The sequence below is a fragment of the Ochotona curzoniae genome, unplaced genomic scaffold, assembly GCF_017591425.1.
Source record: "Ochotona curzoniae isolate NIBS_2020 unplaced genomic scaffold, NIBS_Ocur_1.0 contig_4501, whole genome shotgun sequence".
Lineage (NCBI taxonomy): Eukaryota > Metazoa > Chordata > Mammalia > Lagomorpha > Ochotonidae > Ochotona > Ochotona curzoniae.
The window spans coordinates 16,729,278-16,752,056 of record NW_024466307.1 but is presented as its reverse complement, the minus strand read 5'-3'; the positions used below and the strand labels follow the sequence as shown (position 1 = coordinate 16,752,056).

General features: G+C 39.2%; 1 protein-coding gene and 1 long non-coding RNA gene across 2 annotated transcripts in view; both read left to right on the top strand.

Moving 5' to 3' along the window:
* FBXL17 (F-box and leucine rich repeat protein 17) overlaps positions 1-22,779 on the top strand; it is a 409,923-nt gene that overhangs the window by 272,194 nt on the left and 114,950 nt on the right. The gene's annotated exons all lie outside the window — the stretch shown is intronic.
* LOC121160360 lies at positions 1,974-19,523 on the top strand. The gene is made up of 3 exons (XR_005884535.1): positions 1,974-8,480; positions 16,129-16,131; positions 19,514-19,523. It is a non-coding gene; the product is annotated as an uncharacterized LOC121160360 (long non-coding RNA).

Below are 22,779 nucleotides of genomic sequence, written 5' to 3'. Positions count from 1 at the left end.
GCTCCTCAACCTCCTATCTGCTGCTTCTGTCAGCCCACATCACATTGTGTACCACAGAAGGCAGTGGAGGTGCGTTCACCACCCAGGTCAGGCCTGGTGGCATGCTGGCAGTGCCTACAATAACAGATGTCTGTCTCTGCCTCTCTCTCTTTCTCTCTGATCATCCTAGCTCCCCACGAGTGTTGATTTCCTGTTTACAGAAAACACGACTGAGCGGTCAGACATCTGCTAGTCTCTCCCTGTCTCTTTGATGCCCTCCCTAACCTGCCTAAGCCAGATTGTTACTACTAGGGGAAGTCTTCTCCTTCAGAAAAGTATGACTTTGGGATTAAGAGGAAGACAAGAGCAAGAATCAGCTCATGCATTGAGGCTTGGGGAAGTCAGTGTTGGCAGTGCGTGGGTGGATAGGGGCTCCAGAGAGGATTTAATCAGAAAGACCTCTGTGTTGGGACAGCTGTAAAAACACCTAGATTATTCCAGGGTTCTTAATCACATTACTTCTGACTTAGGCACACCTATGGATCTTTAGAAATACCCTCTTGAAGATTTCTCAAGTTGTCAAATAACCTTTAGTAAAATAGAAATGTAGGGCCTGGCGCCATGGTCTAGTGGCTTAAGTCCTCTCCTTGAGCATGCCAGGATCCTATATGGATATCTGTTCTAATCCCGGCAGCTCTACTTCTCATTCAGCCCTCTGCTTGTGCCCTGGAAAAACAGTCAAGGACAGCCCACGGCCTTGGAACCCTGCACCCGCGTGGAGACGCAGTAGAGCTCCTGGCTCCTGGCTTCAGATTGACACAGCACCAGCCGTTGCAGTCACTTAGGGAGTGAATCATTGGATGGAGCATATTTCTGTCTCTCCTCCTCTCTCTCTATATATATGTCTGCCTTTCCAATAAAAACTAAATAAATCAAAAAAAAAAAGAAATAGAAATGTAAAAAACAGCTACTGAGATTGGCCCGCCGGTGACCTTCAAGGTCATCACTGCCCACAGGCTGGCCTGCTCCACTGCAGGTCCCAGGCTGCCTTGCCTCTCCTAGGGCACAGTGCTTCTCTACCTGATAGGAAACACAACCACCAGACCCCCCACAAAGCTTTCAGATCATGCTCAGTACAAGGCTTCCCATGTCAGGGGGATCATGGTGCCCAGAGTGTCAGCGATGTCATTTCAGTTGAAGTTCCATGGGACAGACTGTAAAGAATATGGATGTTGGTGCCACTGTTGTGCTTAAGCCACCCCCTTATAATGCCAGCATTCCATATGTGAGTTTTAGCTCTTCTGCTTCTGATTCCCGTCTCTGCTAAAGGGACTGAGAAAAACAGTGAGAAACAACCCAAATCCTCCTTGGGTTCCTACCACCCGTGTGGTAGACCCAGCCCGAGTTCCAGGCTGCTGGCATTGGGGCAGTGAATCAATATGGAGAGTCAATATCTCTCACTCCACCTTTCAAATAGAAGAAAGCAAGCAAGCAGACATATGCAAGCAGCTGTTACCTGCTGGGCCCTGTGCTACCTGCATGGGGCTGTTATTTCCACATTCCCGCAGCTTGCATTTTGGTGGGATTCAGTGTCAGAAATACCCTGCTCATTTAAAAAAAAAAAAGAAGAAGAAGGAGAAAAAGGGAATTTATCTCCTTCCAGAGAGCAAGAAGAATGACAGGGAGTGTCCTGGTGACATTAATCTTCCTTTTGGTGTGACCCGTACCTCACCCCAGCTTAGCTGACCTTCTAATACTGTTGAAAGATTAATAGGCTGTGCCTTCTCTTCCTCTTCTTGGGATGCTTTAGCTGTTAGTTAACCCAGATTGGGATCTGGGTTACATTATCAAGGTAAGCACACCCAAGAAACAAAGGAAATCCCCAAACACATTCTGGCTCATGCCAGTTTCAAGAATGATTCTCTTTTCTTGCCAAATGAATACTGATAAATTATTCAAGAAAAAAAAAGTCTTTCACCAAAAAATAATTTTTGCTCTTTCCTCCATCATCTTACTTTTTGTGTTATTAGATATGTGTTCATAAGATGATGTCCCATTTCAAATGGAATTCTCGGTTTTCTCCTTTTATGCTTTGTTTCATTTTCAAATTGTGTTTCAAGCTGCTCCAAAATTGCTGGGTAAAATTCAACTCCTTTTGTCAGCAGGAATAACTCTAATAGTTATAAAGTGACAGAGAAGAACTTTAGAAAATGCATTTGCAAGTCAAAAAGGATGTCTTATTGTTTACTGTTGATTACTCAGGCTCTCTCTCTCCACTCTTTTATTTAAATATAGATAGCTTTTATTGTTTCTTACAAAATAGTACTAAATTGCAAAATCTTCTATTGTTGCAAATTTCCCTTGTTTATATGTCCATCTTAAAAGGTATTTCTCTCTACCTCTCATTCCTCATTTTATTCATGGAGTTCCCTACTACTTGATCTATATTACTGATATTGTACTTAGTAAGTTTCAGTGTTCTTTTTGTGTGTGTTCTCTGTGCTAAGCTTTTAAAAATAACTTTTTATTTAAAGGCAAAGACCACCCTTTTTCCAAATCATTCCAAGGCTTAATATACGTACGGGATCTTGCATAAGATGCTCAACAATGACAATAATTTTCACCATGTCTGGGAATAATAAGGTGTCATATATATTGAGAAGGACTTTTCAAATAATTTCTTCAAGGGATAAATACCTTAACCAATTCAAAGATTCTAGTTATATACATGAAATATATAGTGTATAGTGCTTAATAGGTATTTTAAAAACAACATTCTGATACTTAACCTTATTTCTGCATGCCTAACCCTCCCCTCCCTCTACCTTCCATTACATACATGTTTTGCTTCAAAATAGCTTTCTGTAACTAAGTAGTATATTTTCACCTTAATTTCACAAGTAACTGAAATATTGATTTTCTAGCTCTCCTTTCCTCAGGTACTTTCAGTATTTCTGAAACAGCTGCTTTCTGACATTAGTCTTATACCAAAGGTGCCAAAAATTTGCCCTAACAACATGGAAAAGTCATTTTCAAGGGTTGCCATCCTTCATCTTAGTACCACTGAGTATGCCGATAAATATAGAAATGTTATAGATCATCATCAGTACTCTATCCATGATCTCTAACAGTAACTGAAGGGAGAATGAGCACGATACTTGCAGCTGTGGTAAATTTTCAGTTTCTATGTAGTGAATGACCTCCCGATACTTAAAGAGCTAGTCAAGCAGCAGTGATCCCTTGGGGAGGGTGTCGAAAGGTAGAAGCATGATGTATGTACTCGGTGCGTTCCTTTCTCATCCTGGAGTTTCTCCTGGGCTGGTTGTGATTTTTTTTTTTTTTTTGTTTCATTCAGTGGAATCTTCAGTGTGTGTGTGTGTGTATTCTGCTGACTGGGTGGTATATGAAGCATTGTGATGGATAAGAAGTAGGGACCTCTGGGCTGAGAAAGAAGAAACACTTCACAGCAACTTTTGTAACACATCACCCAACATGATGGCATCAAAAAACAAAACAAAATAAAAAAAAAAGCACCATGAAAGAGAAGGGCTCAGTTGAGGGCATACTGCTGTCCTAGTCTACAATAACTGGGGAAGGGTTGGTGCAAGAGGAGACATGGCAGGACAGAAAGGAGGGAGGGCATGTGAGGTCGTTCAGTCCTGGGAAAGACTCAGAGCAAGAACAGGTGTCTGAATGGTTGAGCTTGTGTGCGTCGGTTAATCTAAAGAAAGAACAGAAATCATCCAAAGTGATTACGTGCGCACACGGGCAAATTTTGTAGAAACCTTATGAAAATATTCTCGTTGAAAATTCAGGGTAAGTTCCAATTCTTGTCGCAACTTTTCCTGTCTTATTCACTATTCCCATGGCAACAACTTCACTTAACATATATTTATATAAAAGGCAACATTACTTTGAATTAAAACTGCTAGTCAAATATCCAGTTCAGTTGGAAATACATCAAATGTAGACTTTCATCACAATATTAGTGATGGTGGCAGGATAAAATTTAGGGGACATTTTTCATAGATATTAATTACTTATGTAATTCTGTGAACATCCCAGTGTAAATAGGTACTGTTCATATTCAAATGGACAGGTGTGGAAGTGGAGGCCAGGAAAGGCTTAGTTCATATTGTAGACTCAGTATTCAGTCAGTGTGGTATAATCGCCCATAGGTCAGTGTTTACTTTAGAAGTGTTGATTACTAGAAAGTTTTGTGGGATATTTAGTTTTCCAAGCTTAAGACTACAAATGACTCCAAGACTGCCATGTTTGGCTCTCTGTGTATTAAAAAAATAAAGTAAAAAACCCACAAACACAATGTCACAAAGGAACTGTCCCATGAGAGCTAATTATATTGTTCTAGAACTTAATAGGTTTAGTGTGCTTATTCACTGGAACTTTGCTATGCAGACATCAAACATAAATTGCATGTTATGATTAAATGCTCCCAAGCTGAAAGATAGAGGCTTTGCTTGATACTCAACATGTATTGAAACATTCAACAAATATTTTGTTGACAATTTCCAAAATAGTACATAATGCTTCAAGAGGTAAAATGTTTTTTGGCATTCCTTTTTAAGGTTAGTATAACACATTCGTGAAGGAACTGTAAATACTGTTTCTTCTTTTTAATAGATGAGAGCATTGAACCCAGACAGGGTTCGTTTAATTGGCAAAACTAGAAGTAAAATTTCTTTATTGTAGATGACCATGCTTCTCATATAGAAATTATTGCTTCATTCAAATGGGCATTTTAAACAATTTTACATAATACCAAATAAGATAATTTCATAGCAGTTTAGTGCATGTAGTTTCTGAGATACATAATTGGGTCATTTTCAAAAATATAAGCAGTTGTTCCCCGATTCCTTCTTTAAGCAAGGACCCCAAAGTTCTCAGTCTGTGATGTCATCTTTAGTTCTCCATTACTTCTCTTTTCCTAGGAACAAATCTCCATGAAGGTTTTGTGAAAAGTCAGAACTGAGCTCCCCTTTGCTGGGAGTTGGCACTTGATCTCTATTCCCTCTGTTCTCAGCGCCCCTCATCTTCTGAATGTTCCACTGCCTGTCCAGGAGCATAAGCAGGAAACTGGATCAGAAGCAGAGCCATATGGACTCAAACCAGTGCTCTGATACGGGCGTACCTGCTTTACACACTGTATTAGAGTTGTTCCCAGACTGTGATTATATGTATTTATATATATACACACATACGCGCACATACCCCGTGCAGGGCCAATGTTCATCTAACAGCTCAGCAAAATCAGGCCCCGTGGATTTGAAAACAGACGCATCCCAGAGTCCCACTATCCTAGAAACTTACTTTCCTGTATCCTACACTTTTTCTCCCCCTGGCCGTGTTTTCTGTTTTCCAACAAGTTAGTGTAGGCTCTTGGGAAGGGAAGCAGCTTTCCATTTTAGCGCCTCTCTCCATTCCTAGGAGTTGCTGTATGCTTTTGTGTGTGTCCCATTTTTTTCTGCATTTGTTTAAAGTAAGTGTAGAAACTGGAAGTTGTGGGGCTAGACATTTGGAAATAAATGAAAAAAAATATTAATATTCAAAATATATGGTCTTCAAATACTTTCATTCAGGGTCTTTCAAGCTTCTTTAGCCTACAGTTAAAATGTATTTTGCATGACAAGTTCTCCCTGGACTTTGATTTAATTGATTTCCTGAGTTACTAGCGAAACCTGGAGTTTGAAAAACACTGCTGTAATTAAACTTCTCCCTCAACTGTGTAGATCAGGATGAGATTGGTCAGCATGATCTGCTCTAGGGCAGCAAATTGGTAGACCTCCTTGGAACCACATGAACAGTGTTCTCAGTCAAGGTGGAAGATACATCCTTCCTATGCTGTCAAATCCCATATGCCCATCTTAGGATCTGTAAAATCACAGGTTAATATTCATTCCGTTTAATGTCTTTGCCTGTAAGAAAACCACACAGATGATTTCACCACAGGATAGATGTGAAATCAGACTTTCTCTTAAGGCAAAAAGACCATTTTCTGAATTCACTTGCCTAATTAAGTAAATCAAAATTACTTTTAACTTAAACAGTTCATTTTAATCCTTATCCTGACTCATTGCCTTGGGTTTCAGACTCATCAGGTAGAATTTGTCTGTCAAGTGTGTTTCTTTTCCTGGGTTTACGTGCATGACATTAAATAAATAGCTTGAACTTTTCAACTTGTGGAACAATTGTGTCGAGTTGGTGTGGCTGATCTAACCTGTGCCACCGTGAGCACTGCGTGGCACTGCAAGTGTCTTGGCTTGCAGTGACAGTGACTGAGTACAGGCAGAGAAGACTAAGCTAAAAATAGTGAATAAACAAAAGAAGACTCGCCCTGCTTTTATATATACAAAATAGGGACTATATATATATACATATATATTTACATATTTACATATTTATTCTGGTTTTCTAGGTTAATACTAATAAAACTAGGTTGGTACTAATAAAATACACATTTATTAAGAAAATGATTTCATGTGATAAATAATTCTTGCAAAAGGGAGAAAAGATAGTATAGAAAACCAAAGTAGATGCTGTTTCATAATTGATACTTGTGTATTTTTAATATTTTGCTTGTGTTTCTTAGTTTAGATTTTCCATTTTTTCCTCTTTCTGCTATCTCTTTCCTCACATATGGCTCCAGGACCTTCTCCAAGAAAGCAGTTTTGCTTGATTTGATTTCCTCCAGTAAAGGATTTCTTGTACTATTGGATTTGCAAGATCTCTGAAGTCAACCTCTGGAACTTGACTTCAGAAGCTCCAAATGCAGAGATATTGCTCTAATGTGCCAGAGCACGTGGGGGTATATAGTTCATAGCCAAGGCACTGTCACCCAGGCTGACAGTTCCTGAACATGCTGCAGACAACATGCTTCAAATTGAAAATTATTTCTGTCCTATGATAACTAATTACCATTAACCAAGTAAGAAAAACATACACAAGCATTGTATTAATACATACATGAAATGATGGTGTACGTATATGTACATCTGACTATTAAAAAGAAGATCATGTTGCAGGTTTTGAACAGCAGTAAGGTACTTAAAATTTCAGCTCTACAAAATAAATGAAGTTTGAAATTCAATCAGTCTTATTTTATGTTGAGGCAAATGTACTTGGCTTTTTTTGAGTATCATACCGTCTGCTCTGGTTTACATAACAAATTGGGTGAAATGCTGTAAAGCATTCGTTTTCAACTTTGCCATTATTATAACACACCTTACAACCAAGGTTTGCAAACCATCTACTTTCTAAACAATTATAAAGTAGAATAGATTCTGTGATTTGTTTTTTTTTTTTCACTCGATTGGATTCTGATAAAATTTTAAGTAACTGAGAAGGGAGTGAGTGGAATTTGCACATGATTTGTGGCTCCTTTGTTGTCACAGCTTTGGGTTTGCAAAACTTCCTAATGTAAATAATGATTAAGCTTGTGAAATATATTATTTTTAAGCCCAGTCCCCTACTCCCCATGCACACATACTCTGCCCAAAATCTCCTCCGCATTGTTTTGCTTTCACAGTAGTTTGGAACGAGAGGAAATCCAGGGAAGGCATCCAGATACACGCCTCGCACCTCGGCATAATCCATCACGGTCCTCATTGTGTGGGGGGCTCTGGAGATGGGGAACCTTAAAGACAGATCCCTGAGCCGTGCAGACCCCAAGAGAAACCCGCAGCATGTCACAGGCATGAACCATGTGGAAAAGTACAGCCTTGCTCTTACTATCCTGCTGCTCTCATGGCACTCAGACTTTGTCTTTTTGGCTAGGTACACTGTTGATTCAAAATCTATTTTACTTTCTCAGATTTATGAGGAAAAAAAAACCACTAAAATATATAAATATAATTCTTAAATTTTTATTCAAGAAAATAGTTTTATTTTAATAGCTGTCATATCATATACTTTCAGATTAGTTGTTTTAAGACACCGCATTTAAATGAGAAGCCAGCTCTGATAATTTCTCAAGATTTTCTGGTATATAGCAGGGCTCTTTAAGACTTTTTTTTTTTTACATGTAGTGGGCTCTACAAATATTTAATTCTCTCTCTTTTTCAACTTTAGGAAACTGGCTGAAAATTGTAGAATTAGACTGTGGAGCTGTGCAGTGTATTTTTGAACTATTACAAATCTGTCTAAATCTACAACCTGCTAGGAAGGATCGAATCTCTTCTGGCTTGTGATTGTAATGTATGATTTGTATGGCCTCGAGTCTTTCCCACAAATGCATTTAGTATTCTCTGAACCGAGCTTCTGTTCTGTGCCAAGCAGGTTTCTCACTGTGCATGTTCAGGCCACTGATTGACTGACTGAGAGCCAAATTATTCTCACTAACACATACTCAACTCCCAACTACCACAGAAAAGATGGACTCTGGGGCCAAGATTGGACTTGACTAACAAAGCTCACTTTCTGCCCGTTGTAGTACTTACACAGTGAATGAAAATTCAGTGACCTATATTCTTCCAAATTAAAACTCTGTCAACAGTAATTCTAACCATACTGAGGCAAAAAGAGCGTTCCCTGCAATCTGGCGGCACTAAATGTAATTCATAACTATCAAAAATCCGTTTTCTCTGCATAACTTTTAAGAACGCTCCTGATGTCTTGAAAATTCCATGCAATTTTCTGTAAAAGTTGGTTTGGAATGCCACTGTGCATCTTGAAGCCCACATACAGTGAGTTAAATTACAGCAATAGCATATTTCTCAAGCACCATATAGTTGCAAATCTTTTATCCTGAAGTACATAGTAAAGGATTTTCTCCTTGAACAGTGAGGAAAGTTGAACTTTGGGGTTGGTTTCAATTTAACACATGATGTGCTGCACATTTAAAACTCTGTCCTGTCCATCCTGCTTCTTCTCCACTCATCCCTGCTTTCCCGTAAAAGAGGTTCTGTATGGAACTGCTTATACAACTGGGTGATCTGAATTCTCATGATTTTCTCTGCAGCAGCTTCTTTAAGTACTTCCTCTTCAGTGGGTTTAGGTGCAAAGTCGAAGGCTGTTTATTCTCGCTGTTTTTCATTTAATTCTTCTTAACCTCTGCTGGTCTTGCCTGACTGAGAAATAATGCTACCATTATCCAACCAAAACTTAGCTGCCCTTGATGCCTCGTCTCTCAGCATCTCTGTTAACAAGCCAGGTCAATTCAGCCACTTCACTGGTTCCCTTTTTGTCTTTTTTTCTACTTTGCAGTACACTTGCCAAAAAACAGCCACAGGGAACTTTCTAGATATTTTAGAATTCATGTTATTTAAATGGATTTTAATGAATTTAGTAATAATGTTGTTTATCCTGGATTATATGTAGAACTAAAACCAAACAAAATTTAAAAAAATTAAGTACAGAAGCGACTTGCATGTCATGGAGTTTTGTTGGGCTCAAATGACATCTAGGCGTTTAGCCGAAGTAGGTCATCTCTGGCACAGTGTAGGCAAAGGGATGAAAAGCAGGAGCCCCCAGCTGGCCAGGAGCAGCATCCTCGAGCCCCCGTCGTGGAGCCTTCCTCAGCAGCGCAGAGGTGACTCTCCCCTCCCAAGTGAAGGCTCAGGCGAAAGGAAAGCAGAGCGGGTGCAGGCGTCCCTGGCTTAGTAACCTCAGATTCGCAAGAGCTGCTGTCTCTTGGAACAATCAGTAGACATGTCTTCCAGCATCCCCGGGAGTGTGAAGTCCACAGGAATGGCTAATCTCCAGAAGCTAAAGCGCTTGTGCCCCATCAGGTACTTATTTACAGTTTTCTCAAAGTAGACCTGCTATCTACTGACTGGGGTCATTATTGTACTCTACACATCGTATTGTACTCTGCGTCCAATCAGGTGGGGGAATGATCGGAGGAACAGATCTGGAAAGTTAACCAGAAATCAAATAACTCATTCAAAAAGGGGAAAATGATTTTGTAGCTGTTTATACACCAAAGGTTTTTTGAAAACCAGCTTCAGATTTGACCTTAAATATTATAATGATTCTATATTTGTTACGTGGCAGATATTTAACCTCCATCCACACCGTATTTCTTGCTTCTCCTTCCCAGTGCCTTTCGCTTTTTTTCCAAGAAGCAAGATGTTATCTTCCTAAAATTGAACGAGAAGAGGTAAGCGTGTGGCAGGATGGCAGTGCTGTTGCTGAACCTTCTGCTCCAGGCTTTGGGCCAAGATGGACGAGCTGGTCCTGGCCTCCCCTGCGACTCTGAAATCTCACACACAGTCCAGATGTATCCAGGGAAACAAGCATCTTCAGATTTCTATTTTATTTTTGCATGAGGAATAATAATTTTTTAAAATCCTAGCTAATACCAGCCAGCAAAATTGTTAACAATATTGCTTGTGCCTATTATATATCAATTTGGTCTCCAAATAGCACAGTGAAAGAGAGGGAAGAAAAATTTCTTACGAAGATGTCATTGAATATTTGCTGTTGTAGAAATCTGCTTTGTTCCTGTTGAGAGGGCCAGGAGACCGGCACCTACTGTCCCCTCATCAGCATAGCATGTTTCTGGAATATAAGCTATTGGTTTTGCAAATGCTGAAAGCAAATATTTCTATTGTCCAGTCTCCTGTGGTTGGGTAATGAGGAACTGGGATTGCAAACTCCCCAGCTAACTCAAGTATCAGTGAGAAGATATTGCTGGGGTGTATGATATTATGTGCTACACATTATGTCTGGAGCTGTTTCCTAGTTAGCTTATTGGTTCAGATATTGTGGATGGCTGAAACCTTACCAGCCTCCTGTATGACTGAGCTCAATAGCTTCTACATTTAAAGCTAGAGAAGCAATTAGAAAGTATTGATCCTTCCAAAGCCCTCGTTTTTATAGAGGAGAAAACCAACACTCCTTACCCTCCAGATGAGATCTCAGTTGCCCTCTTTCTCTGGCTGGGCACTTAGCTTTTCACTGTAGCATGTTCTTCCTTATTCCCCCACTGCCCTTACATAGCTTCCTGATGACATGTGCCAGGCAAGTTTTGGGTTTTTAATTATTAATTATATTGCATTATGTGACACTTTCATAGGCTCTGGGATTCCCCCAACCCCTCCACAAACCCTTCCCCCTTGGTGGATTCCTCCACCTCGGTGCAGTAATACAGTTCAAATTCAGTCAAGATTCTTTCATTGTAAGTGTAGAGTCCAGCATCTTATTGTCCAGATAAACTCAATGGTTTCTTGGGGAGATCATCTCTGGTCTGAAGGCAGAGCTGGCAGAATATCATCCCGACCAATTAAAATCCACAACATAACAGCCACAACTCATCAGTCAATTAACTTTTTCTTTTTTTACATATGGACATGGATAAATCCTTACCTCATTGTTTCAATAGAATAACCTTTTTAAAAAAGATTTGTTTATTTTTATTACACAAGCAGATATACAGAGAGGAGGAGAGACAGAGAAGAAGATCTTCTATCTGGTGATTCACTCTGCAAGTGCCTGCAATGGCTAAAGTTGAGTCCATCCAAAACCAGGAGACAGGAGGTTCTGCCCAGTCTCACATATGGGTGCAGGGTCCCAAGGTCTTGGGCTGTCCTCTTCTGCTTTCTCAGGCCACAAGCAGGGAACTGGATGGGAAGTAGGGTTGCTGGGATTAGAACTGGTGCTCATATGGGACCCCGGTACATGCAAAAAGGGGAGTTTTGCTGTTAAGCTACTGCGCTGGGATCTAGAATAACATTTTTAAGTTTATTCAAAAATAGGCCAAATTGTGTTCACTATGTGAAATGTGAGATTATCACACATAATCTTATCAATATCCGTATTTCAATTTATCTAGATTCTTAAATAATAGTTATCCTATGTATATTGAAAATATAATACTAGAAATTAGAATGTGTTTTTCAGTATTTTGAGATTTCATTCCATTGTCTTCAGGCTTGCATAGTATTGAGAGAACTGCCAATCATCTGTTGGTAATATCTTTTTATTTTAGTGTTCTTAAGTTATTCTGTGATATCCTAAGGTATTTCTTTTGATTTATTTGTGAAGCCTGTTAGACTTGAGAACTCGCTTTTTAAAATAAGTTTGGGCAAAGTTTCAGTCATAGTTTTCTCAAACATTGTCTTTCCCCCGTTGGTAGCACTCATGGGGACAATCTCCTCTTTTGTATTATCCATGCCTGTGCTCCAAAGCATGCCATCTTCTGACCAACCTTCCAGTTTACAGCTCTGTAAGCTGTTTCATCGAAATTCTGTTTGCACTTTCTAAAAATTATAAGTCTTTTTGCCAAATCTGCTATTTTTTTCTTTTTGTTTTTTTTGTAGTAGCTCATTTTTGCTATGTTTTCAATCTCCTTTTTATGAAATAGATGAATGTTTTTGATAAATTTGTGGCTTTTAGTCTAAAACCAGAAGTCCTTTGGGATTTTACTCTTTGATCTCTGTTGTTTTATTTTTGTGGTTTTTGCCTGTTTGTTTTTTGGTTTTGCTGGTTCTCGTGCACCGTGGCTCATGGGTCTCAGTTGCGAGCTCCTGCTTGGCCTTTATCTGCAGGTTTCAAAGGGGTTTGTGTCCATGGGCTGTTCACCTGCATCAGGAGCCGTGAGGATGTCACAATCTAGAACTCCACAAGTATTAACTGAAGATACACATGCACACACACACACAAAGTAACGCCTTGAAAGTGAGCTTCTCAAAAGACATACTTAATTTGAAAGAAGTGCACTTTTAATTTACTAAAATAGTCAAATTCAGCCATCTAAAATTTGACTTTGGTTATTACAAGGGCAATAAAAATAATGATGGCATCATTTAATTAACAATGATTTTCCATTTTGTAGACTGGTTTCTTCTCACGCATTTTTCCTTTAAAGCATCCCAAAATACCATCCTTATTAGTTTCTGTTTGTCTTCTTTCCCTAAATTAGATCACAACTAGTCAGCAGCTGCAGTGGTTTTGTATCTAGACACAGATACAGATAGAAATGTTGCCAAGCCTACTGCCACACGTGAGAATGATTTTTCCACCTGTAGCCTTTGTGTGACACATAGCTTAGAGGTGGCGTATTTTGCAGCGCAGTATTTAATGCTTTGAGGATTTCTGTTTGCAAACTGCTTGAGTCAATGTGTGTACAGCTCTTTCATAATATCATGAGTCCGAGGGAAATGTGAGCACAGGAGGATTTAAGTAGCTCACTGTCACCTGTGAGTACTTGCAATTCAAGGGCCTTTGTTGTTTGCCTCACTCGCCAAAACATCAAAATAATTTATTATGACATTATTTCCTTTTTTAACCAAATTATTTTTGCAAGATCTTTTTAAATGGATGTTATTTTCACTCACAGAAAACTTCAAGAATATCAGATTGATTTAAATGCTTTTAACCAGTCACTTAGCATAATGCGCTGAATCATCATGCAGGTAGCTGCAAGCAGCTTAAAATCTAATGAGATTTTATTGTCTCGAGATCATGCTATATCAATCGTAATAAAACATTGAAAATAACATTTCTATGTGAGCATAGTATATATGAAATTTATTTTTCCATCAAGTATATTGTTAAATTTTAGCAGTAATCAAATATGTCTTATTATTATTTGTAAGACTCTACTACTACTTCTGAGTGTCCCATCTAAATAGGAGTTGATTTTCCTTCGTGGAGTTTCTGAAACAGACAGGAAGGTGATTTGTGTACAGCTGTAAGCAGACTCTTGTGTTAGTAATGCTGCTAGGAGGAACCTGTCTGCGTTTTCCAGCACTAAGAATAATCACGTCTTTTTGTTACCTGCCTTGCCTGCTGAAGCTTCAGTGATATGGGCCAGAGCTTCTGGTTACACCACACTGGCAGTTGCCACTGTGATAATGTTGTTATTATTGTTACCATTATTCATGTATGTATGCCTCCTGTGTGGTTTGATTTATGGAAAATACAGATGCTGACAACACATATGAAAGGGAGAAAGCCTTTTACGGATAGGGAAACTAAAACCTATAAAGTAAAATAACTTGCCCAAGATTATTCTGCTGAAATGTACACCCAAATCTACCTGATTCTAAGGCTCATTTACATAACTTCTAATTCCAAGCTGTTCCTTTTTTGGTTTGGGGCAGTTACTTGGTTTCTACCCACCTTGTCTTGGCTTTCATTATCATGTTGCTGCTTATTCATAATTTGTATGCTGTTTGGTTTCCTCAACTAGACTGTGGTGTGTAGGTACAGCTTCACTAAGAAAAGATCCTGCATCTCCATTTATCCATTCATTTAATAGCCAGCAAATGTTGATTCAATATCTGTAACATGTCAAGTCCTCTACTTGATATTTAGGAAGCATGAAGATGCAGATGGGATTAGCTCCTTTTGCTGTGTACCTGAGAGCCTCACCTGAAGGCTGTTTTTTCTTTTTTCTTTTTTCTTTTTCTGTGCTGAGCATGTACATATATACACATGTGTGTTACTATCCTTCCCCAGCCTTCTGTATTAATGATACACAATTATTACCTTTAATGTTTATTTTAAAATATGCAGAATTTGCCATGAATATAATTTTGAAGTGGTCTAAAATAATTCTAAAAAAAAATTATATTCCCTATCTAGGCCACTCTGAGGGAAACACATGTTTTTGAGGATCTTAGTCCATCCTGGTAGAGGCTGGGATCTATCCCTGGCTGGCTGGCTCTAACATTAGGTGGGTTTTGCCATCTTCTTTCAGTACAGCCATGGCTTAATTACTCGGGTCCACACCATGATACGGGAAGGCGGTTTAATGGAGAAATTCCTGAAGAATAATGACAATGCATATATAATCATGCTTTTCAAAATAAACTTTACAATTATAGAAAGTCAGTACAAAATGGAGAACACTAACAAAGAACTCTAATAGATTAAATATTTTAAGGAAAAGATAAGAAATGTTCCTATTTAGGCTTTTAGATACATAAGGTATTGCCTCGGCTGTCTGCTGCTTCATCAGCGTATATGAAAGTGGAAGCCTCAGTACTGGCATTGAGCTCTCACGTTCTATGAGAAACGTCAGATAAACTACATGTATTTAGTGGCTTTGCTTAGAACATATCCATATGTGGGACTTCAGCAAGTCTGTGTATCTATAATTTCTTACTTGATTATCTATTTAGTGGGGTCACAAATCACACCTCCAAAATCCCCATGGATCTCTCATCATCCTGCCAGGCCAATCCAACAGACTCTCCCTCAACACCCTGTTCCCACGTGGGTATAAAAAAATCCTGAAATCACAAAAGACATATGTTTAGGCATGAGCAAAGTGCAGGGCATGTGCCTTAAAAAAGAAAACCAACAATGCAAGGATTCCTTTGGAGAACGCTGTGGTGAAGTGGCCCGCTAGAATGCTGCCATGCTCTTTGGCACGCATTTAACCGGCTGGTCATTGTGCCCGTTAGAGAGCGGGGAGTAACTAGAATGTATATGAAGTAAATTTGGCTTTGGGTTGGTTGTTGAAGCTAAGGACAGATACATGGAAGTTATTATTCCTGATTTTTCTAGTTTTGTTTATGTTTGACATTTTCCATGATGACCATGGCCCAAGACGTACTTAGGCTTGAAGTAAATTTTCCTATTTAACCAGAAAGTTTGCTTCACAATGTCAAGGTTTTTAATATCAAAATAACAGTATCACAGTTGGATAAGTCAATGGCTTTATTTATGCACACTTCTCAAGGCCAACAGCTTTCTGATTCTAGTTCCAGCCTCAAGGAGACAGGATTCTTTTCTGATATGACACATTGAAATGCTTTGCTTGGCGATGTATTTAACACTGCATTTCTCATGTTGGAGATCTTTTGTTGGTGACAGGTTGTCCATCCATAGTACAAAGTTAGTTCCATCCTAGCCTGACTATTGATTATTAAGCTGTATAATTAGGCAGTTTGTTTATACCTTGTTCTTGTTAGGTATATGGAGAATTCCAGCAGTACATGATCGTCTATCTGATCTTATTTTATATCTTTAAAATTCATTTTATATGTACAGATATTTCATATATGTATATACATAAACGTGTATATGTTTATTTCTTCATGTGAAAGAAATTGTAGTATTGTCATTAGCAGCTAGACTTTATTTTTTTTTAATTTTGTGATTAAATCTCTTTGCCTTAAGCAATGGAATGATATGTTTAGATATGTTAAGTCTGTTTCATACAGCACACCACTGAACATAAAGTAAGTTGACCCCTCATCTCCAAGGCGATGAATGGATATTATAAAACAACAGATAAAGCTTGCAGTACTGTTTTTTTTTTCCTTCCCTGGACAAATAATGCTAGATATCAAAGGAAGGATGAACACAGCCTGTCTACAAACTGGCCACAGCAAAGGCAGCCCCGTTTTCTCTGTGCTGCAGCCCAGTCTGCTTAAAAGTACAGTGATTAGGTGAAGGCTACACCATCTTCCCTCCCATGCTCCCAAACCAGCATTATGTATACTGTATGTATTAGGGGGGATTCACTCTGTACTGGAGAGTGAAGTACAGTAGAGAAGTCTGATTTAGGAGTATGGGACAATACTCTTCTATTTAAAAGAAACTAATGCAGATTGTCCTTCCCTTAAAAAAAAAAAAGAATAAGAAAGAAAAAGAAACAGGAGAAAACACAGGGAGCTTTCTAGGCATGTTGGCCTCCCCCGTGCAGGCCTCCGCTCCTGATGGTGCTGCTTCCCTCAGCATGTTCTCTGTCGCCCCAGAACTCACAGAGCCCTACGGGGGCCCTCACTGAGCTCTAGGGGAGCCCTAAGGGAGCCCTAGGGAAGCTAGCTTTCCTATCCACTGAACACTGAATGTTTCCATCCTTCAGTCCACATAGTTGTCCAGCTTCAGAACTGCGATTCCCTGCACTTTTCTGCAGGTGCCAGCAGAGTGATCTGACTTGGTCGTTTTGACCCGATCCCTACACGACTGTTTCCGTCTTGATGCTGCTGCCCAGCTGGCCATCAGTGTTAGCCTCTCTACGTTTGCATCTGCAGCTGGGTTCCTTGTGTACAACTCCAGCCACCACTCACCAATCCTTCTTTGGGGCACTCTCTTCAATCTGTCTCAACAAAGATGACCTTCCCTAGGCAATCCTTGACATCATAGCAATCCAGGAAATGGAAAAAGTAGGAGACATTTTATAGATGTGCCTCTGGAAAGGAGTATCTTCAAACAACTCTGGTTTGGAGAAGCTGATTTGTTCCTTGCCTCTCTCCAGGTTTCCAGAGTGTTCTAACACAAGCAGTACCCTTTCTTTGCTGTCGTCCTCAGTTCCAGCACTTCCCATGAACTTGGGAGGATTGAGGCTGAAGTAATATGAATCCACCCATGTGAATGAGGTGTGTTCACTGCCACTGGATGTGACTTTAGTGACCACTACTCCTTGGCATTGTCAGCAGTTAGGATGTGACCCCAAGATTCTGTTTGGGTCCTTAGCCAGGGCTGTGGGTTATTCAGAGTAAAAGCTCGGGTAGCATCTGCTGCTAGTGACAACAGCAGCTGTTCTTTGTTGTGAAGTACAGGCATTGCATCCAATTTTGTAATAAACTGCTCAGCAGGAATGCATTGTACTAGGGCCAGAGGTGTGGAAGTCTGACTGCCTGTTTGAATTACTGTTAATAATAACTAATGTACATTGAGTACCTGCTCTGTACCAGTGCTATTTTAACAATGTCACATTTGTCAGCTTTATGAATTTTCAAAGCAAACTCACTTGGAGGTTATTATTAATAGTCTGCTAATAATTAAGAATACTACTTATCATTGTTTCAGTTTTACAGATGAGAAAATTAAGGCACAGAAACTGCCTCAGTTCTTAACTGATGGATCTAGAATTCAGATTTATGGTAACTAGCTTCCAAGTTTTCTCCTTTAATAACTACTCACTGAATAATTATTACACTGATAAGTGATTGACCATATTGAATTCCAGAACCTATCATAAAACTCTAATTCACACCCACACATAGACACACACACACACACTTGCTTTTGTCTTGGCATAAGGACCAAATAGGTCTCTGTCTTTAAATACCAATCTTTGAATGAGTGAGCCTGCTGGGGGGAAGAGCTACACTTCTCTGCACCTTCTGGCCTTGTCTATGTATCAGGAGCTCTTGTTCTGTCCACCAGGCTAAAGGGAATGGGATGGAAGGGAAGGTGCTAAGCAGAGATTCAAGTGACCTCACCCTTCTGTCACAGCAGAGTTCCGAAGGAAAGCCGCCCCACGTCAGAGAAAGCAAAACTCTTTCTTCTCAATGTTTCACCCCTAGAACACATTGACCAGTTACCTTTCTGCAATACAGATCCTCCTTCTTAGAGTTATGGCAAAGGGTTAACAGGGAGGAGCGGAAAGAACCACAGCAGTTAGTCCTGGAGCCCACTGGGGTAGATTTTTTTTTTTTAATAGAAGCGTAAGACCAGTTCCAAAGGGAGAACCATGGCGAGGAACTTAACAAAGTTCATATTCTTCTTCATTTGAAAAGTTGTACTGTGCCTTTGTTACTGGACCTTGAAATCCCATAAACTCTTACATACTCACTTATTAAAATGTTCTGATGAAAATGCCCATGTGAGCAAAGAGGCCTGAAGTGAAGGTGGCATTTGGATTTATCCTCTTCACTCTCAGGTATGAGCTTGACGTGGCTTCCTGCCCCAAGATTCTTTCTTTGTCTCATTTCATTGCAGTCTATGAAAGCATTTAGCATGGGTGGTTAAATTCCAAGATGGGCAGTTACCTGCGGGAAGCTAAACAGCATCGGCCACCTGTTGGTTTTCATTTTTCTTTTTAATTAATGGATCAAAAGCTTCAAATGCATTACCATATCTTGATGAATCATTTCATTGTTTTAATCCATTTAAGGAAGTTGTTCATGTTTAAAAACTAAACACTCAAATGTGATGCATTATTAATAGAGCTTGCTCTTTGGGTGCTTGATGTTCCATTCATGTGTAGTAAATGTTCTTTAAGAACCATTGTTCCAGTTTTCACAGAATCATTTATTTTGTCCTTCACAATAATATCACTGCTATTTAGAAACTACTTACAAAATTCTACTTGTAGCAGCATATTCAATCCCCATCGATTTTTCAGTGTTCTCCAAAGGTGTTGATTGTGCTTATGAAAGTATTAGCACCCTGTATAACATCTTCAAGAGAAATCATTGAAAAACTTTTTAAAATACAAAAGTGGAGGGAACATGTTAAGCAGTGAACTCCCGTACTACTGATCTGTTTTTTGCAACTAGAACAAAGTGGTGATCTATTTCAAGACTCCTGGATATAGAATTACATGGTTTCAGATTAGTGGCAGAATTCAGGCTGTTGTAGCTGCGTCACATATAGGATATTTTAAGAAGAGAACTTAAAATATTTTTTTGTCACTTGATCCTTATTTTTAAAGTTTTTAAATAAGGAAGAAATACATTAAAAATGACCCTGACTCATTAGAAATACTTAATGATATTATTGCAATAATTTGTGAGTGTGAAAGTTATCATTGTTAAAATTTTTGTGTATTTTCAAACATATAAACGTTAAATGTAACAATATTTTAACACATATTTAGACAGAAGGTTCCAAGAAATATAAATATAATCCTTTTAGTTATCATCATTATTCGGTCTTATCTAATATGTGCCGTGTTAAATCAAGCACTATGAACGTGTTCTATTGTTAAAATACTGGGAAGCATAGATGTATTCCTTGTTTAGCCTAACCAGAGCTGCTATTCAATTCTGAGGTCATTCACAAGTTATTTTCTAGTTTTCCTAGACCCTACACAGAATCTATTTGATATATGCCGAGTAGCACTAAATTTCTTGGCTTTGGACATGTTGGTTGTAAATTAATCTTAGTTTAAAAGCAGTAGAAAAAGGTGCCCCTCAACAGAAGCTTTGTTTTCGGGTTGTGCGACAGGCAGGCAGATGAACAGGACCTGGCCGAAGCTCTGCAGGCTCTGATCCACCTGTTGAACCTCTTGTCTCCTTTCCCTGAAGAAAAATTCAGATATTTAGGCAAGAGTTCATGGGTGGTAAACCATGTTAACAAAGTGTTTCTGTTAGCGTAATTGTTTATTTCAGCTTTTTTTTTTTTCGGTATTGTTGTTTTGAGTGGTTTGATGAGGCAGACACCTGTCTGTGTTAGACATTGGAATATTTACTCCAGCTACAGAGGTTTTTTTTTAATCTCCTAAATTTATTATGGTTACTTGTAGAGTCGATTCAGTATTGATAAGACAGTAGATTACTCAAGCCAGGAAAAATAAATTTATTTCAAGCACATTAGGTAATATAACTTTCTAACATTGCTAGGTTTTATGTTTTGAAATATTTTTGATCGTGAAACTTTTCAAACTTACAAAAGTCTCTTCAAAGAGCTATAATGAGGCTCCTTTGTAAAATGTCTGGCTTCAGCAATGACCAGTAGCCAGCTCAGTTTTCTTCATTTTTTTTCTCTTTGCTGTTCTCTTTTCATCCACTGAATAATTATGAAGAAAATCCAGTTTTTTAAAATACCAATTTAAATGATACTTTGTCACTTACACTGTATTTTCCCCCCTATTCAGTATTTAACAATCTTCTTTAACTAGCTGCAAATACATAGCTTGTTGACCATTTATGCTTAGATGGTGTTAGGTTATTCAGAAAAATGGAAAACATTAACAGTTCCCTCTGGAATTAGTCGGCATAGTTTAGTGTGAGATCATGTTGACATATAAATCATAATAATGTTGGAAAAAGAAATGTGCATACAGATGGCCTGATAAAATGCCTTGAGAAATATGTTTCTGAGTGCCATAGCAAAAGTGAAGAAAATAAGAGACCAGTGTATGAGGGTCCACATTTAGGGCAGCCTGATAATACACATCATAGACACAGAGAGAATAGATACCAAACTCTGACAAGGCTTCAGCAGAAAAGCCAGAATGTTCTCCAAGGTGATCCTGGAATAGTTCCACAGTTTGCACCACTCCACTGAACTTTCTCTTGAGACCCTTGGCTGCATGCCATATCCGCCTGATGCCAGCAGTGCAAGGACTAATCACCCTTCGACGAGATATGCTCTGAAGGTGCATAGAATTCTTTCAAAAACTGAAAGAGGATCACAAGACTGAGGCATCTATTTCCAATTAATTTGGTCACAGGAGTTTATCTGTCATCTTTGGTCTGTCACAGTAGTTTTTGGTAAACCTGTTTCACATGGATTATCAAATATTAAGAACAACGGACTGCAGAATTTTCCCCCCAGTCAATTCCTGTTTTGTCACTTTTGGTTTAAAGTGGATGAAACTAGCCATGGGTTTAAAAATGAACCTGACATTTTCAAACTTCCATGAAAAGGAATTGGTCAAACTTTTGGCATGATGACATAGTAGGTTACCGTATACAACATACTAATTCATTCTGATTTTCTAGGAAAGGTTGCTGCGATGCTTTTGTTCTATAAAAGTATATTGCAACTTCAGCAACCAAAGCACATGTCCTGTTGCCCAAAAATGCACAAGGAAAATTCTATGCACAGTATCCTTACTGTGTTTTGAAGTGAATTAGAACCTTCAAACATCTTTTATCTATCTTAAAACTGTAATAAATTATATTTTCTCCTTTATGGCTGGGTAGTTCTAATGCAAAACCAGTAGGAGTATAGGTGTATGATAACCATTTTCTAAAGTTTCATTTGACTTTGATTCAGTTATGGCAAGCTGTTTTGGTTTCAAGAAACAGAGTTGTGCTTGAGTTTGAGCAAGGAGTGTAGTGTGTTGTACTGCAAGTAAGTCCCAGCGACTCACAGGCTTCCTGGATGCTGTGACTGGGACCTCATCTGCCAGAGGATATCACCTTTGTTAGTACTGTCATCCCAACTGTATACACTCACTTGTTAAGACTAATTTATTGCGAATCAATTCTGCAAAAATGAGGATTAAGTGTTATTTATGCTGTACGTAACATACAGCATAATTAAATTTATAGAATTTAATAGCTCGAAAGGTTTTTAGGGGAATGGAAATGGGATTATAACTCTTCGAAAGTGTTTTTAATGTCCAAACTTAACCCTCTTAAGATCTGCATCAGTGTAAGCTTACCCAGTGTGATAGAACTGGCTTGTGAGGAGCTAAGAACTCAAATGACCTGGCTGACCCCACAAGGCTCTGCTGGCTCCCCAAACAAACTCTGCTGCAAGAGAAATCAGAAGGGGTGAGGAAATGGCAAAGAAGTTATCACAAAGCACTTAATTGAGAGGGGCAGAGTGGACTGCCCTGTGTTTCTTCTTGTATGAACCCACATTTGTTTTGCTGGTTGGAAACAAGTTAACGTAAGCCAGAGCCTACTTCCCACCTGCTTTCCGTCGTGTCCTTCTCTCGTCTACCTCCTGCCTCTCCCAAAACTTCTGCTATTTCCTGCCTTGCCCAGCCTCTTCCATTTCCATTTCTGGTGTGTTAGTGGGATGCCGGCAGAGCATGAGGCATCCACCCAGAATGGCTCAGGGAACACAGTGAGGTGCCAATTTCCAGTCCTGCCGGGACTCGGCCCCCCTCTGCTTGCCGGCTCAGATGTTCCACAATCCTTACAGTTGGAAGTGGTCTCTTGGGATGGACTGCAGACGCTCTGGCTTTATCCCCTGAATTTACTGGTAAATTCATGTCTCCTTTATAGGGAGACATTGCCAATCAACCACATTTCCCTCTCCCTTTACGACTTTTAGTTTGACTTTTTAGTTTGACTTTTTGTTGACAAAGTTTGTTCATTGTTATTCAGAAGATAGAGAGCACTGGCAGCTGTGCTGTTCCAACACAAGGGCACCCAGGTTTCATCCGGAGGAAAGAGCAGAGCTGCAGCCTCTCTGGCG